This window comes from Falco cherrug, chromosome 12 (assembly GCF_023634085.1).
Source record: "Falco cherrug isolate bFalChe1 chromosome 12, bFalChe1.pri, whole genome shotgun sequence".
Lineage (NCBI taxonomy): Eukaryota > Metazoa > Chordata > Aves > Falconiformes > Falconidae > Falco > Falco cherrug.
This window is the reverse complement of record NC_073708.1, coordinates 30139043-30151628: the sequence shown is the minus strand read 5'-3', so window position 1 is coordinate 30151628 and position 12586 is coordinate 30139043. Positions and strand designations below refer to the sequence as shown.

Genomic DNA, 12586 nt, shown 5'->3' with positions numbered 1-12586 from the left:
AGCTGTGCCTGGGGTGGGAGGAAGGGATTAACGGTAATGAAATAAGGTGGGGGAGTGGGGAGGAAGGGGTGGGGTGTTGTGCTGGGGTGGTTGGTAGTGGGCTGGAAGGGGAGGAAGTGTTGTGGAGAGGAGGAGGGTGGTTGTGGGGTGGGTGCTGGGTGCTGTGCCCTGGGTTCTCTGCCCTGGGTTCTCCCTGCTGAGGAAGGGAGATGGCGCTTACGGATGTCTCCTTGCTGCCCTTCGCCCTGGACCTCAGGCTAGGCGAAGTGGAGACCCAGCAGTGTGGCAAGGTAAATTCATGGGGGGCTGGGGAGGGCTGAATTTGGGGTGATGGTGGCGCTACCCACGGCTGGGCAGCGTTGTGCTGTGGTGGTGGGTGAGCAGTTCTTGCCTGGCAAAGCCGCCGTGGGAGCCTGCGTGTGGGTCAGTAGCTGTGTTAATACAAAGGAGTGAAATAGATGCACGGGGCAGGAAACATCAATAACGTCAGCAGTCAGTGCAGCCAGCTGAAACCATCTCCGTGTCCCTCCGCTGCTGTTTCTCATGAGCTAGCAGCTCATCCTAGCAATAGCATTATCCATTCCTTAGCGTTTCTGCCCTGGGAGAGCCTGTGGTCTGGTAGGGTAAAGCTGCATATTAAGTAATAACACAGCCGCTCTAAGTGGGCTACTTCTTGCTAGAACTTCTCATTAGGATTGTACTTTGGGGGGGAGGAAACCCTCCCCTGAAGGCAGCACCCATTTAGCGAGCCTGATGCTTTTCTCTGATGAAGCTTTCCCCTTTTTACTCATTAAGACAACTGCAACCCAGAAAAAAGAAAGCCCTTGCCATGCTGCACGGTAACGGTGGCTGGTGAGCAGCTGGTGCAGGTGTGTGCTGTAAGGTGATGTCTCCCTGCTTTGCAGTCCTGTGGCCTCGGCTGCCTCTTGCCTGGGTGACAGAACCCCTGTGAATGCTGTCCTGGGTCCCCTGCATCTCCAGGCCAGAGCTCAGCGAAGCAGGAGCTGCTCTTCAGCTCAGAGCGCTGCACTGCAAGAAGGGTTGGTTCAGATCCATTTCCCCTTCAAGCCATCACTCAACAGCCAATTCTGGCCGAAAGTCCAAAAGGTTTCCTAATGAAAGCAGGATGTTCTCCCTCATCTCCTAAATAGCACAGAAACTTTGTCTGGACCACACAAATAGTTCACATTTTTAAAAAATGCCTGCTCATCCCTAGTAAGCAGCATGGCTGAATGCTGAAATTGGTCTAGTGTAGCTGAAGAGTCGTGCTGCCATGCTTTAGCAGCATTAATTCTGACTTCTCCATTTCTTATCCAGCTGCATGAAGCAGCGGAAGGCAGTCACTAACGCAACCCATGCTCTGAAGCGGGAAAGAGCTATTTGGGAAGCCGGACCAGCAGTGTGAATAAACAAAGGATACCTGATAAAATAATGACCAGGCTATGCGACTGTACTGTCATAAATAATAAAATGACAACTCGGTTCAACAAATCCAGTCATATGAACACATAAAATAAGGAGCTCAGGGTAGAAATGTGAAGGTTGCTGTAGTACCACACCATAGGTAGTACACCGAAGCCGTATCTGTTCAATCAGAACAATAGACGTACGTGAAGGCATAAGAGAAACCGTATTTACAAACAGTAAACTTTGGATAAGATAGCATTACTGCTATCGCCAGGAAAGCCTGAGAAATCTCTGTCTTCTTCAGGCACCTGCAAAATTGTTAGTCCAGGCAAGGCTCTACCTCGCAAACTCTCGGCGGCTCTCCTCTGCCTTTGCTCACCAGAGCACACAGGGTTTGTTTGATCTCTGCTCCCAGTCTTGGCAAGCCCTGACTCTGCCTGAATGAAGCACCACACAAATAGGTGAGATCTCGAATGGTGGTTTTGTAATGGTTAAACTAATATATTTAACAGGAGCTGTTGTATGGAGATGTACCATTTTCCTGTCTTGTTTCCTAGAAGTTGGTAATTAAATCTCTGAGCAAGCTGATGCATCATGAGCATTTCCACAGCCCGTTACACACACAGAAGATGTTTACTAGAAACATTGAATTAATATTAATCAGCTTTTTCGTTTACTGAATGTATTGTGGGGGCTTAAGGTTTACAGGAGACCTAGAGCAAGCCCTTTGCTGGGCAGCAAGCATTCCTCCAGGTGGGTGAGCACCTTCCACCCCATGGGTGTTGGTGAGGCTGAGAGCAGTCGTCCTGCTCCTGGTCTGCTCCTGGAGAGCAGCGCTGGGGCTCAGGCGGAGGGCATTTGCTTAGTTTACCTTTGTGCATACGTTCTATGTGTGTGTATCTATATTCTATACCTCTCACTCACGCACGCTGGGTGGGGAGCTGTGCTCATAGGCAGGGCCTGAAGGGTCTTGAGTAAAGTGCTGGGTGGGGAGGGTTGCTAGGAGATGGAGACTGGTGTCTGGCAAAGTGGTGGGTTTATTTTTGGTGTAGATCACACAAAATGGTATTTGCCTGTGGAGCAGAGTAGAAATCTCTTCCCTCTGCTTACGCTTATCTCTGAATGCTCTGTCTGTGCCTAGTAGCGTTGCAGCTTATTTAAAAGGGAAATCAAACATAGACTAGGTGCTAGTCCAGCTGTAGGCTGGGTGGTTTGCAGTCCCTGGGGTTGTGTTTTTTTGGTTTTTTTTCCTTTTTTTTTTTCTCTACTCATTGAGAAATCCCCTGTTTGAGCAGCAAGATATAGTCTCTGTTTAGGGGAGGGCATCCTCCCATGCCTTTGGTTCCTTTGTGGCCAGTTGTCTTTGCTTCTTCAGACACTGTGTGTTAGCAGTCAGGTTTTCTGGGTTCGCAATTACTAAATGCATCCTGCCGGGGCTTGTTCTCTCTTGCTTTGCTGCTTATGCCCCTTGTTGCGCTCCAATGCCAGCCAGGAGCCAGCCCCCACATCTGAGCTGGTGTCACCTCCGCCCTCCTCACAGACAGGGGCTGTGTGATGGCACGGGGAAAGCTGCTGGGGGGTGCCTGGCCCTTTGCTTGGGGCACTCAGCTCTCCCTGGTGTGCTACCAGGCTGGATTTACAGTAGAAATTAGGTCTGAATGCTAAAACATGGGGGGGGTGTACCCCTTTGCGGAGTGCAGGAGTCCTGGACAGAAATACGGGTACCTCGCAGCTCTCAGAGGCTTATGCCACGTGCTCGCATCTTACTGATGCTCCTCTCGGGCACAAAACCCCCCTCACTATGCAAGGGGCTGTTTTGGTGACTCAGGGCTAAACAGCAGGATGCTGAAGGGTTGGGAGCACACCGGGGCAAACCTGCGTGCTGCCTGCTGCAGTGCTGGCTCCAGTCGCTGTCGTGAACCTGTGGAAGGGCTTGTAGCTGATCATCTGGAGCCGCATCTGACCTGTCAAAGACTTCAGCTCAGCACCCTGAGCCTCTCAGCCCGTTTGGGAAGAGGTTAGGACAGTATAGTTTTCCAGTTCAATGTGATCAAAACCCACCCGGAAGGCTGTGCATCTGCTTATACAAAAGCTCAGGTTCTGAGGCATGCTGTCCAACCCTTGTAAGTGTCCTAAATCTGTGGATTTTCGGTGGGATTTGCTTTCCCAGTCTGTTTTTGGAGGAGCTAGTTATGAGATAATGCAGCAGTGGGTAAACTGTGACATGTGAAATGGTGGGATTTTTTTGAATGTTAGAGAAACTACGCATCAGAGGCTTAAGCACATTAGATTTGTAACCAAGCAATTCCCATTTATATTATGTAACTGATGTTATTTATCAAACCCCATGTACTGGCCAAGAGCAGATGTCAGTCTGTCGTGCTATAGTGTTGGAAATCAACTTTTCTGGGGGTTGGTTATTCAAAAAACAATCTTGTGATTAGCTTGCTGTAATATAATGTAACAGCATGCAATATGGAAGTGTTACTTCAAAAATATAGCGCATGTGGCTCCAAAGTCTATTGTGGTCTCTTTGGGGTTTTTTTTGATTTTTTTTGGAATTGGGTGAAAAGCTGAACTGTATGGCAACATGTGATGCTCTGGTGGGAATGTATGCTTGGAACCCCTCCCTGAGTCAGGCTGGGGAAGGAGTGTGGTATTTCTTACATTGAAAATAAAACACTTTCAGCATGCAATGTGCTAAACATTCATTTAATGAGGAGGCCGCTGAAAAGAGACTGCTTGCATATGCAGGCCCTGGGTGCATCCACGCTCTAACCAGCAGTTAGGGAAGGACATGTTTTCCTAGTGGTTTACTCCTCCTACATGAGAATAAGACTTCTGGAGAAGGTTTTCTTAAGGGCACAAATCAGTAACTAGGTTCCTCATCCCATTAGAAGCTAATAGTAATGAATTCCTGGGTGGGGTTTTTTTTATATGCTCTGTGATTAGGGTGATGTTTTATTTGAGGGTTTCGGGCGTCATTTTTAAAGCAGATAGGTGCACTAACCCTTTCTCTGCAATCATGGAATCAATCCTTTAGGCTTCATCCACAACTGTGAAGCACGATATGGACATGAGGTGCGCTATGTGGAAAGGTGGGGGGTATTTTTTTGTTTCCACAGAGTCTTACCCTCCTTTTCTTTGCTAGTTGCGGGTGATACAATTCCTACAGAAACTTTGTAGCCTGGAGATAACTTCTAGCAGTGCGGAGGGAAAAGCCATGACCGTGTGAGCTGCTTATGGCATTTTTTCAGTGGCTTGCCAAGTATGTTTTCTTTTAGGGCATAATCTGAGAGAGCTGGCAGACGTCTTGGCTTTGCCTGATGAGCTCAGCTGGGAAAGCACTCGGTGGTGAGGAGTCTGAAGTTTATCCTCACCCTTTGATTTGGACCCATGGGCATCTATTCCAGGGACAGGCTGAGGAAGAATTTAGGATTTGGTTTGCCGCCTGTAGAGTAGATCCAGCGTTTTTTGACCTGATATGAGATGCTGTTTGAAGATCCGTGACCTTGCAGAATCAGTCCACTATTCCCTTGCTCCCTCTGTTTTGCTGCTCTGTATCAGAGCACCAGTGCAAACAGGGTGGAACAGCACGTTCTCCACGTCCACAATGGCCAGGACAAGAGTAAGGCTAAAATTAAACCACGCACAGATGGTATGAAATGAAGAAATACTTAGCGAGGCTTGTTGAAGCATCAGAATCTGTTATTTGGACAGGACTGTGGAGTGCAGATGTTCCTGCCTGGGGTGGTGGGATGCTGCGAGGTCAGTCCCTGCACGTCTAGTGCCTGGTTCATGTCTTGACCAGGACCTCAGGGTTTGGGCTCAGCCCCTGTGGGATGCCGGGCAAACCGTCAAGGGTTACGTGCAGTTAAGGGTTGAAATGTCCAAAGCAGGAGAGCTGAGCTGAAGTCCAAAAATCCCCATCCAAACCTTCCACTTGGCTGCTGCCAAGCCCTAATGTTTAAGTGGCTTTTATTTTATTTTTACTTCTAAGCTCCCCACCTGGGAATGTGCCAAAAGTTAGACCTCTCTTATTTACCCAAACTGCTCCATTTTTAACAGTGCTGAGCTGCAAAGTCTCTAAGCCCAGAGCAACCCAAGGTAAGGTACTCCCCCTGTGCCTTAGTGGCTGCATCTTAGGAGCATCTTTAGTGCCTTTTGGTACCTGCAATTCAGAACAGAGCTTTGCTTGGGGGAAATCAGGTGTTCGAGTTCCTATTTCAAGTTCTGTCTGTGTATCATCTTCAATGACTAGCTCTGAAGTAAATCTAGATTTTATTTCATTTTTTTTACTTAGCCCTCAGTCTTTCGATGTTTCAGTTCCCCGTCCTCATAACTCATTCCTTCTCCCCGCCTGTGTCTGAATGAGTGTTTTAGACGAGAAACTCTCAGACCTGTCCTGAAAAATGTATGCATTTATGGCAGGCCGTTACACTTGGTAGCAGGCTGCTGGTATGATGGGTCAGCTGCACCTTTGAGAGGTTTGTCCCCGCTGTTGTCTGTGCTGGGTCTGAGCATCCCTCGGCCAGGCTGTGGCACATAGTCCTATTTGTGTGCATGTTTTTAATACGCATGTTGTTTCAGCTGAAATGCCTTCTTGTGAGGCTGGGGCTCTTGGAGAATCGCTCTCACCCTCTCTCATCTCAGTGGCAAACTGAGAAAGGTTTCCTTTAGTCAGCTGGGGGAGTGGGGGGAGGATTTATGAATCGAAGAAATGCATTCCTGATGCGGAATAGGCATATTCCCCGTCCCCCACCCCCTGCTCAATAAAAGCACCATTTGTGTGGCAAATAGCCAAGGATTTTATGAATACAGCTCTTACTTTCTCCAGCTGCTAGAAACCTTTCTCAAATATGAATTAAAATAAAAAGCCTTGCTAGACACTTTTAGCACTCATAATTCTGCTATTTTTGGTCTGCGGTGTGGAGTTCTTGCATCAGAAATCTTGGTTCGAGAGGCTTGAGTGGCTTCTTTCAAATATGAAAAAAAGCCAACCCTGAAAGATGTATGATTTTAATCTCCCACGCTATAAGAATCATCGGAACTTGATGTGATTATGTCCCCAGATTTGATGCTCCCCTAGCTGTTATGGCTGTGAAATCCTGTCTCTCACGTTTTATACAGGTTTTTCCTTCCTCAGAAGCCATTGGGGTGTGTTCTTGAGAAGCTGGTACAGCTGGGATTAGGTATTTTTAATAAATCAGCTGCTGGGGAGGAAAAAGATCGGGACTGCAATCCGTGCATAGGAATCTCTTACAGGTTTTAAGAAAAACGTTTTAGGTTGCATCGCAGGAATGAGCTTTGGTAGGAGACCTGGGAAACCATGGTAACGTTAGGGAGGTAGCTGCACTGTGAGTTTGCAGTTTGTGTTGGGAGTGTGAGTGGGAGAGGGATGTCTTGGGGGGCTGGTGGGAAGGCAGGCGAGGGGCACGGAGATGTGCTGGCTCAGCTGCCTGCACAGGGGATCATGGAGGAAAGGGAGTGCCTTTTCCCGGCGGGATGAATTCGGACTGTTTGCAGTTGTTAGTGATTTTCCGTATCAGCCCAGTGTTCCCTGTGCAAAAGCACAGGGATTTTTGGATCCTTCCGTGCTATGTGGGACTACTTGTGCCTTGTTCAGAGACACTTTGGGAGGGTTACCCCGAGCAGGGAACACAGGGTGGTACCACCTGAACGGTAGCTGCAGCGGGGCAAAGGGCATCTTTTCCTTGCTGTATTTATAATTCAGCTGCTTCTATAAGAAACCTCACCTGTCTCTGAACTAAAGATGGGTAAATAGCAGTTTGTAAGCAAAGCAAGCAGGCTGCTTGGCTGGTCCAAAATACTTAGAAGTAGTTTTTAACATTAAAAAAAAATAATATATATATATATCCATTTCTGAGAGAGCATAAATCAAGCTGCTTCTCTTCTCCTCCAACTGCAAACATCCTTTTGAGAGAAAAGCCAGAGTAATTTTGGATATCCAGAGTCAGCAGTGGCAGAGGGGTCGCTTTCCTGGAGGAAAGGGCTCTCACAGTGCCTGGGTGGCCGTGGGCATGTCGGGACCCTCGCAGCCAGTTTGTGTGTCTGTATTCAAGCCATGTGGCAGCCAGCAGTTGGGGGTGGGGTGGGGGTGGGGTGGGGGATGGGGTGGAAATCTGGATAAATGTAAAATCTCACCCACTCAGATTTTGAAGGTGAATCAAGAAAATGTGTCTGGGGTAGGGGGGATAGGGACATCTAGTTATATGTAGGCTGTGTTGTCATTAAGATGGAGTAGATGCAAGTTGCAGACATTCATTGAATGATCTCTGTTATATTCCTAGACCTATACACGGCAAGGAGAGGTGAAACGCAGAGCAAATCTCACCGTATGAATTTGTATGACATGGCAACAGGATGGCTCAATTTATTTGCAAGAGCAGTAAAGATTGTTCACTTCTATTGCATTAGCTTGAATCCCAGCCAGATCAGAGGTAAATAACAGAGCCTCCTAGAGATGGAAAACTAGCCGAAGGGCCATCAGTGCCTTTGCACCTGGATCTACAGTGTAGAAATTCAGATTTTTGCTGGCTGGTAGGAAAAAGTGAACATTCCCCGCATTGTACACGTTAGTCCTGGTGGGATCGTCTTCAAGGATGAAAAGCTCAGTGCCTGTAACGGTTGTGCCAGGGCAGCCACAAAGCAGATGCTCAGGAGTGATTGTACGACTGACGTTTTGGTGTGTCTGTGAGATGGAGCCTTGTCCGAGGCTGCAGCATCGTTCATGTAGGTCACCCAGCTTAACAAGGCAGCAGTGGGAAACGTGCATGAACTGTTGCACTCATTTGGAAAGAGGACTTAATTATCTAGAGGCTTTGATGAGAAATAATTGCTAAAGGCTTTAATACAAGTTACCATTGTCAAAGAAGCTCTTGTTCTCTGTGTGCCCAGGCTTTCCCTGGCGCTGATGGAGCAAGCTGCCTGCAGGTACCTTGCTTCCATACGGGGGTGAAACATCTTGGGGATGGACCAGATGATCTCCAGAGGTCCCTTCCAACCCTGACTGTTCTGTGATCTTACACGGGTAGCAACTATCCATCAACCAAAGCAGGGTAACACCGTGCAGCAACCTGATTGTTGTGTCAAAGCCCTTAAAACGTGTGTAAATGCTGACTTGTGGTGCTTGTGAGTTGCATTCCTTTCCAATCTGTGTGTTTTACTGCCATGTAAAAATGTTAATGCATTAGGGCCTCACCAAAGGGATGTTATTCATATTTTACTGAGCAGAAGATAAACCACAAATCACGCATAATAAAGGGTGTTTTCCCTCATTCCGAGGCTTCTGAGTTCACCTCTATACAATGCTTTCTTTAATAACTTAGCAGTGTATTGCAAAAATAAACCTAAATGTGACTGTCTTAAAAAAAAAAAAACCAACAACCCAAAACCTCTTTCATGAGAAATAATAAACTTTTGGCTATATTTTGTGTGCCTAAGTAACAGCCTCGTAACACACTAATCATGCCCACTTGACGTATGCGACAGTATTAGTAGATAGCTAGGGATATAATTTTTTGCTTAGGCTGTATTGCCTGTTAGTGCATCAGTTTAATTTTACAGTCTGCTTGATATGACTGCATTTATAAGCAGGGATATCATTTTACTTGTGTCCTATTGCAAGTTTGTGCATTAGTATAATTTTTCTGGTTTCTTCCAATGCATGCTGAAAGCGGTTGGCTTTTTCCCATGGATTTCAGCATGTGATATATCAGGAGTTTCCTGATTAATCTGAGAAATTATACATTGTAATAATCCTGCAAATGTTTTCTGACCAGCTCATGTGATACAGCACAGGACATCATCATACAGTAGCATTTTTTGGCCCATTCTTGTGCATTGTGTAAATGAAAGCAATTTTCACAGCTGGCCTTCCCATCACCTCTTCCTGCTGCCTAGAGATTAGATCTCCTACTCTGGTTTTATCATTTCCGTGAATCAGCCATGCTAGTTTAAACCACTTTGCTCTGCTGAGGCTGTGGAGCACTTCCAGGCTGAGGATGCCCTCTCAGACGTGAGCCTTGGGGCTAGCCCGACCGTGGGAGCCGTGCTCGCATCCTCCACAGAAGTCTTTGGAGACCTGCTCCCAGATGAGAATGTTACTTTTTCACAACCCGCTTAAGCAGAAATCAGAATGTTTTTGCCAAGTTTGCTGGGCTGGGAGGAAAAATCTGGAATAGACAGATGTAGGTGGAATCTCATGAACTTCCCTGGAGAGCTCTACACCAACATGTATCGCTGTGCAGCCCAGCGATTGCAGTGGCGAAGCTTAATCAGTAACAAATTGATGTCTCGTTAAGTCCCTTACTGACATATCTGGACCGGGCTGGCATGCCTCACAAGTAGGAAACAACAAATGACTTCAGGTCTTGTAAATCGGGGTGTGGAAGCGGAGCCCAGCTACGTTTCATGACCATCTGAGTCGCACATGTTCAGCAAAGGTGCTTGTGATTTGCCTGTTATCTCTGTATGGGGGAAAAGTGGAAGATAAATCTGAAGGCTTTTCCAGACAAAAGGAACTTATCAAGTAATACTGAAAACAGATGGCACAGAGCCAAGCTTGGATTTGGCCCTTATTTTGAGCTGAGTTGAAAGAAAGGATGTGGCCAAGGATCAGCTGGAAAACCATTTAACCCTCCTTGAGATTGAACAGCAGCTTTGCTGAGAAAGTCTAATTTGGAATACAAGCATGAGAAAAATCAAGAGTGCAATGATTTATACAGCGATTGACAGCAAGTCGTGTAGGACAACCTGCAAACTCGCCTCCCGAAGGTTATACCATGTGCGATCGCGTACTCTTTTGAGGTGAAGCTATAAAATATTAGAGGTTATAGAGGGGAAAAAAAATGCAGCTTCTAATCCTTTTCACCACCTCTGATGTGCCTTTCCCTTATCCTGCCTTTGTCTCAAATTCTGTTCCAGGCACCGACTCTGTCAGGGCAAGTGAAAGTAGAGGGATTAGCTCAAAAAATTCAGGTGTCCGACTGCCAAGGGCCGGTTTATTTGTTGACTTCCTCACCGTTTGTGGCATCTCAGTTCTCTGACCTCCAGCTCATGCTCTTTGTTCCTTCACTTGACCATGCTTTCTGTAAGTCTTTGTTCTTTGTTTTCTTTATAGAGTCTAAGGACTTCGGGCCTGTCCAGTTTGGAGAAAAGGAGGCTGAGGGGTGACCTCGTTGCTCTCTGCAGCTTCCTGAGGAGGGGACGTGGAGAGGGAGGTGCTGAGCTCCTCTCCCTGGGATCCAGTGGGAGGTCACGTGGGAATGGTTCAAAGTTGCACCAGGGGAGCTTTGGACTGGACATTAGGAAGGATTTTTTTGCCAAGAGGATGGTCAAACACTGGAACAGGTTTCCTACAGAGGTGACTGATGCTCCACACCTGTCAGTGCTTAGGAAGCATTTCGACAATGTCCTTAACAACATGCTTTAACTTTTGGTCAGCCCTGAAGTGGTCACAGTTGGACTAGATGATTGCTTCAGTCCTTTCCAACTGAAATAGTCTATTCTATCCTGCCCTCTGAAGGACAGCCCCAGACTGTGCTCATGCCTTGCCTTTATCCCTCTAACTTTGTTTCCTTTTCCTCCCAATGTATTTCCATCCTTTGATCGCTCAAATCCTGGTAAAAAATGAATAACTATTTATTCTTACAAGTAGTTTTGACCTTCAGCTCCGATTCCTGCTTTTTTGAGGTCATGAAGTCTTAGGTGGGTTCCTTCCACTTGTGAGGAGACTTCCTGCTGAGTGGCCTCCTACTCTGTCCGCATCCTCAGCTCCTGTGAGGAAGAGCTGGGACAGCCCTCTGTTGCTGAGCATCTTTTGGTGAGGATGGGTGTGAGAAGTGTGGCCATAAGTGCCTCCCAAAGACATTCTGGGGGCAGGATGGAAAGGAGAAAGTAATGTGAAGCTTGGAGAAAGCTTCTGGACAGTTAGGCTGTCATGCTCTTCCGTTTTTTGTTTTTTTTTTCTTTTTTTTTTTAATGTAAAGGAATGAGACCAACAGAGCTTCATTCCTGAGCTAAGATGTCTTTTTTTTTGTAATTTCACAGGATGTTTATGATGACTTTTTGATTAATTGAGGAATTATACTCATTTCAATTGTATTCTCCCCATAAATGATGGCTGCTGCTTTCCCTCCTTGCTAAAGGGATTGGGACTATACAGATGAGTAATGGTAGATGAGATTATTGGCTAATGACTATTTTTGCAATTAAAGGCACATTGGGGCTATTGTATAGGGGTTCCTGTCCAGTTGTTTAAGTGAGCTGATTTTGCTGTACTGTGGCTAAAAGAAGAAATAGAACTCGGACCCATCCCAGTGCAGTGAAATGACTCTGGATGGCCGGATCTTTATACTGAACTGCGTATGACATTACCAATTTCTTTTGTCTTGCAGAGTAGCTGCAACATCCAGGTATGCTTTCAATTCCACCTCTCTTCATTTGTAGTAACTAGCCCTTTACAGAGGGTCACGATGCAGGATACTCTTGGACCTCCATGTGAAGTAGAGGCAATTCATAGTCTTAAGGCAGCCCTGGTGCTTCTTGAGCCGTAGCGAAGAAAGCGTGGGGGGGTTTTGTGGTACTCACAGCTGAAAGTCTTGAGCCCTTGCTGCTTGTTCCTCATTTCATGCCAAATGCTAGCTTTTCTATTTTTATGAAGGGTGAAGCTGGTAACTGTAGATTTTCTACAGGGTTGTTGCAGGACTCCTAAGAAAAAATCCCACAGGAACCAACCTCAAATCCCATTCTACTCCAGCTGCAAATCAGAGGGTTTTGGTCTGCCGCCTTTAACATAAACACTGAGCAGTGTCTATTAGGACAATTTTATTGCAAAATAACCCCCCTATCAAAACAGAAGGCATTGGATATGCTGTTTCCAGTGGCAGAGGTGAGGCTTGTCACTTAATGCGTGAATGGGAGGCTTTTCAGTATTCAAGACATGCAGACCTGTGGGACATGTACTTAGGATTGCTTGACATTTCCAAGTTATTTTTAACTGATGTATCATCTGATGGAAATCTTTCATTGTAAAATGCACAGTAGCTTGAAGAAGAGAGCTCCTAAAGCCTTAGTTCAGGCAACATTTTATCAACCTTTGGAATTCAGTATGAACTAAGAAAAACTTCAGGATCTGTCTCGGCAAGTGAAGATGTGA

The 12586-nt window shown here is 46.4% G+C and overlaps 1 long non-coding RNA gene across 1 annotated transcript; it reads left to right on the top strand.

The window, feature by feature from the left end:
• The first annotated feature begins 1130 nt into the window (after positions 1-1130).
• On the top strand, positions 1131-11397 carry LOC114016163 (uncharacterized). Its single transcript, XR_003560478.2, has 3 exons — positions 1131-1868; positions 7719-7868; positions 10550-11397. It is a non-coding gene; the product is annotated as an uncharacterized LOC114016163 (long non-coding RNA).
• Positions 11398-12586: the final 1189 nt, after the last annotated feature.